We start from the raw sequence: 6,423 nt of genomic DNA on the forward strand, positions 1-6,423 counted from the left end.
AATGGCGAAAAGCAAAAATATATTAAACACATCAACCAAGTGTAACTGATTGCAATTAAAAACAATTGCCTTTAATACTTTCGACTCTAGATTCTAATACAATCCTTAACATATAAATATAAAATATTCCAAATGGTTACTAATAAACTGCATAAAACAACTTTCCATATATGTAAAAAGACCAAGCTATCAAGATATTTTGAGCCAAATGACAAATTCTTCCAGGCTAGCTAAATAATTCACATTATATGCACCAAACCTCTGCTAGTTTGCCAAAACTGTTGACTAGTGTTACACTACTTTTTGGCATGGCACATATTTTTCGTTTTTAGATTATCTCTGCCACATAGCAAAGTTGTAGTAAGAGAAAGCAGAGATAATCTAAAAACTCTTCTTTTTGATTCCTCATTTGTTTACTTTTAAAGTCTGATCATTTGAAACAAAATGTATTAGACACATTAGTATTCTGTACTTTAAAACCTTTTTTATAACTTTTTTTTTTTTTTACTTTTATATGTTTGTGATAATGATAGTGTTATTGTTACATTTTATCAGCAATTTGTACCTCTTCTCTTTCCCCCACCATTTTACAATCATTACACGCTGCATCCTGTCTGGATCCTCCAGAAAGTTAAACATGACTCTCTAAAGATCATAAAGTTGCTGAACAAAAGCTTAGTTGAGAAAAAAAAAAAAAAAAAGTTTCTTTTTGGCTCTGGAGCTTAAAAAATAAGTTCAGCCAAGTTAAACACTGACTAGACAGAGACATTTTGTTCGCTGCTTATTTTGGAATCTAGGCAAATAATACACTGCATAAATATCCAAAAGCAGTATGCTATTAAAAAAACATGATTGCATAAAGTTAAGATTTTTAGTAATTAAACATTAAGTGTAACCATTTCTGTGACATTTGTTTTATTATAATTTATTTATAAAGGTATATTACATACAAAAGGGAAGAATTGAATGCATAAGTTGAGGGGCTTAGTGAATTCAGGTTGCTCTCTCAAAAGGGAAACATTTTATTTAATGAGCTGATTTACACTGGTGAGGTATAACTTTATGGCTAATGATCATGACCACCTGCCCAATATTGTGTTGTGTCCCCGTTTGCTGACAAAACAGTCCTGACCTTTCCTGACAGTCATCTAACCATCACAATTTGGCCTTTGACAAATTCGCTCAAAAACTTCTTCTAACACACACAGTACAGTATATTCAGAATATAAAGTAGGTTTACTGGTTGGCGCTATTTCGTGTTATGTTTATCTGTTACACACTGTCTTGTGTTGTCTGTCTGCACTATTTTTCGTCTGCACTGTTTGCATTAGGTTGCACGCGATGCACTTTATGTAGCTTTTTGTTGTGTGCTGTAACTCTATGTTGTTTAGTGTAGCACCAGGGTTCTGGAGAAATGTTGTCTCATTTTCACTGTGTACTGTGTACCACTGTGTATGGTAGAAATGACAATAAAAGCCCCTTGATTTGACATTTGAGGATAAAATGTTCACTTGCTGCCTAATATATCACACCAAATAACAGATGCCATGATGAAGAGATAATCAGTGTTATTCACTCACCGGTCATAACGTTATAATGTCAATATGTTATGTCTGGTCGGTGGAGTTATATTGTTATCTACATGATTACTTTTTTAGATTGTCTGGCTTTACATTTTTAACTTGGTCAGTTTAAGTCATGTGATGTTAAGATTATTGTTTTGTCATCGTCTATAAGGGTGGATGGATATGTAGAGGTTTTCTATAGCTTAGGAAGCTCTCCTTATATGCTGTTTTAAATATTAACAATTTGGTAAATATATGCTTTATGAACATCCCATTTCAGATTTAGTTCCCATTATCTGTTGTAATAATCTCTTCTGGGAAGCTTTCAATTAGTGAGTTTGGGCATAGAGGGCTTTCATGTAGTGTTTCAATTTATTCAACAGGTGGGGTTTTGGTTATGGCTCTTTCACAACCTTGACCATATTCTTAATTTCTACATGATTTTGCAGACATGATTGTTTTTGTAGATTAAGCAGTAACTTCTGGAGGCTTAAGTACTTTCAAGACTTTTGTGACTATTCTGGCTTCATTAGGGGTAAATCTGAAATTAATAAAACCTACTCATTATAAAGAACCTCCTACCTTTTATTCAGGAAACACTTAAGAATGTGTATACATCAAGAACACATGATGTATACACATTCTTAAGTGTTGAATGCTACTGTCACAGAACTGCATCAAGCATACATTTCCATAACTTTAAATAAGTAAAATAAGTTTAATAAAAATATAGTGGTAGCTTAGTAGGTAGGCTCATACAGGCATAGGATCAACATACACAAAATGGTTCAGACACCATTTCAGTTCATCATAGTACTGAAACATCACTGGTTAAAGTGCTAAATTACACTTTACTGGCCCCTGATCATAGTTGTACCTTTTTAATTGTTTCTTGAACTTCGAACACCCTTGAAACTATTGATCATCTTATTCTTTATGACTCTTTATGTGGTAAGGTCTTATTTGACTTTTGTCTTATTTTCAGACTAATGAACTTCTTGTTTTGGGCCCACTTCACTTTTTGATAGATAATCTACCTCAAGGGGCAATTCTTTGTAAACATGTTATAACTTCCTCCTACTTCTAGTTATTTTCTAGTTATATTGTGCAACTCTGGATGGCCTTTCACTATCCACCATTACATAGTATGCAATAGAAAAAAGAACTTGCTATAAGTAATGACCTCTTTCCTTCATTTGAAATACTGCTTAAATATAAGTAATATAATATCACTTCACTGCAGACAAAATATTCAGGCTTTTGTTTTGTCGACATTTAGATTTCTGCTACATAGCTCATTATGTTTCAGTCCGGGGAAGATCTAAAATTTTCTTTATTAAATCATGATTTTTTCAAAAGTTCATAGTAATGAGCTCAAGCCGATCAAGTGTTTGTGGAATGTCTATTTAGTGATACCACCTTGCAAAACTTTAAGGATCTTCTACATTCACACACATATATATACTACTGAGCAGTTACTGTAGATATATACAGTACAGTACAAGTTTTAGGGACTTGTAAAATATAAAAAAAAAAAATACTAGTGCTAATTTGTTTTTTAACAAATGACTAAATGGAAAGTAAAATAACAGAAGAGAAATCCAAATCAAATCAATATTTGGTGTGACCACCATTTGCGTGACAAACAGCACCAATTCTTCTAGGTACATACAGTTTTTTAAGTTTTTTTAATTGGACAGGCAGGTTGTTTAAAAAATCTTGAAAAACTAACTACATATCTTCTGTGGATGTAGGCTGCCTCAAATCCTTCTGTCTCTTCATGTAATCCCAGACAGACGTTCTTACTTTACAGCATTTCTGCAAACCTGCTTAAAACTTTTGCAAAGTACTATATATATATATATATATATATATATATATATATATATATATATATATATATATATATATATATATAAGAAATGTCCACTGTATAATAAAGTATGGTAGAATATGATAGAAATATTAGGAAGTAAAAAAAAAAAAAAATGAAAAAGAACATATTTACATATATGTTCCTTTCCCTCTTTTTATTCACATTCTTCTCCATACATTAGATTGGATAACAAGAGCAATGACCATGCTATTTTCTAATTAAAAATAGTTTTTAGTTTCTCCTGCTTCAAAACATGTTGGATTTGACATTATTGCAAAGTAAAATAAAGAACATTCATGTGAAAGTTTGACAAGGCAACACACAGGACTTCCAACACACATGTAACAACATGCAGTTGCCAAAGTCTGAAAACCACAACTATGGAGGTAAACATCATGGGAAAGCTATAATCAGTTCAAGATGTGTGCTTGTGTAGGTGGCTAAGTGCATTGGAGATTTTAGTTGAGCATGTACTTATCTTTTCCCTGGACCCCAGGAGCAGCAAAGCAGATATATCATCCTAAGGAAAGGGCTGGGAAGATCTAAAACTGCACCCCTATGTATTCTTTTACTTTTTTTAAAACATACTTAGACATTCTTTTTCATTGGATTGAACAAAAAGAAATAGGCTGAAAATTATGACAATTTTTTTTATACATATATATATTTTGTTTCAACAATCTTAAAAGAACACTTGTTTTTTTAAAACACTATAATAAAAAATAGCTCTGATTCAAAAGCCTGATGTCAAAAATGATTGTAATTTATCAATTTACTTATGTGCACATATGTAAAAGCAGATATCCTTCAAACAACAGCTGTGATCTGTTTCCTATCCATTGTACCCTTAAATCTGTCCAGATGTATATTGTAATTCAAAGAGAATAGAGGAGAGGCAGGAAGATGGGGGTGGAGATTGGAAAAGAAGAAGGAATGGAGTGAATGGGCGCAAGCTTAAAACTCACGACGCCAACACATATGTGGGAGAATCAACATCTCCCCCACTCCCTCGGTGTGGTTTTTCTTGTAATTTAATGCATTTTGGAAAAGTGAAAGACATGCCTTTTGGGATCAGACCTTTTGTTTTGCCATTGAGGAAGTGAAATCAGAACTGAAAAAAAAATAATAATTGTGTTAAGCACGCACGCACACACAGAAACACACACACAAGTGCAAAGTGAATGTAATCTAGTAACATTGTTTTATTATACTTGGATACTTTAATATACTAAGTTGAAATGTTCAGTACTTTTAAGTTGTTATGAGTCATTTAAAATCATGGTGTCTGGGAAGGATATTAATAGTTACTCCAAGGTTATAGTTTGAGGGTAGCTTTGACAGACCCAAGTTCACCGCACTTCTTGATTTACCAGCCCAACATGCAATTTCACATTCCAACATAAATAGTAATTTAGGCATGCAAAACAACTAGTGGGACTGTGATGCTGAGATTGGATTTGACTCAGGGACAGAGCCTCAGCTGAAATTCTTTTGTGCAGATGCAAACAGGGTGTGGTAGCAAAAAAGAAATGGTCAAATTTTAAGCACCCATGAACTTACTCCTGTTTCAAGCTAGTAAAAAATCTAATGACACACCACATGGAAAACCACTCAGTATTTTTGTAGCTGCTGAGGTAAACACCAGATTGTTTTCTGTATTTCCTTTTTCAGTAGAGCAAAGAAACATTTCTCAACAAGAACTGTTTCTAATAGGATTTCCTCCAGTGTGTTTTACTTATGCTTTCTAAATGAACATTCTTCTTCATAAATATGTGGTGTCTAAAACAGTTTTTTGTAGCACCATTTGGTGACAAAATGTCTATAGTATCAAAGAAAAAAAATCTTCATCTATTTTCCTTTCATTATTTGCTCTATGCATTTCACATTGCTATGCAAAAAGCACTTTAATACAGAGATAATCAATTGAATTAAGAGATAATCTATTGTAGAAATCAAGAAAAATGATCATCTCAGACTCCAGACTCCAAGCACCGGATTCCTAATGCGACAAAGGTAACTGAAAGAGCGGAAATCTCCCATCAAGGTTAACCTCAAAAGCTGATTTGGATTGTGGGCTAGAAGACGAATAGTTATGTCCGGATGTGTCATGGTTGCAGAGAGGTCAGGAATGTTTGGGGAAACTTTTCTCCCCAAACTCTGTGCTCCACCTCAACATCAACACAAAACACCAAGCTCACCAGCCAGTTTCCTCTCGTTCCAATCAAACCACAAAGTCAGCATATAGATCAGGAGAACAAATACACAAGCCGAGCACATACTGTTTCTGTGTGTGTGGCCAGTTGAGAAGGAGAAAAGGCTCATGAATCTATACATCAATGGTATATGCATGGCCCCTCTCACTTTGCAGTAAAGAAAAAAGCTTATTTTTTTCTTTCCATGCCTGACCACATTTACCAAGCTCTATTTCATCATGTTTGAATGAGAAGACATCTGCTGGGCACATGTTGTTTGTAGGCCCAGAAACTTTAGAGAAGGACATCAGAGTTTAAATAAAAGAGCATATGTTAGTCTTAATTGGTTTTTAAAATATAGCATAAAAAAACATGTTCCTCTAGCATTATATACTTAGATGAAGGGCCGAGACACAAAACTGCATCCAAATGACCATTCTCTGATGTCATCTGAACCTCGCCCTCTAAAGAATGGAGGAACGAACACATTTTTAACACAGGGAAAATACCATACTGATCAGGCAGAACATTAAAACCACCTTTCCATTGCATTGCCAGTACATTTCTGAGCTGTTGAGCCATGGACACCACAAGACTTCTGAATGTGTATTGTGTTAACAGCAGATCCTTTAAGTCTTGTAAATTGTAAGATAAGACATTCATGGTTTAACCCAGCCATTAGGGTTGCACAAGCCAGTGCAATTTTAGTGCCAATCCCAAGCCCGGACAAATAGAGAGGGTTGCGTTAGGAAGGGCATCCAGCATAAAACATGTGCCAAATCTAATATGC

The sequence above is a fragment of the Silurus meridionalis genome, chromosome 4 (assembly GCF_014805685.1).
Source record: "Silurus meridionalis isolate SWU-2019-XX chromosome 4, ASM1480568v1, whole genome shotgun sequence".
Lineage (NCBI taxonomy): Eukaryota > Metazoa > Chordata > Actinopteri > Siluriformes > Siluridae > Silurus > Silurus meridionalis.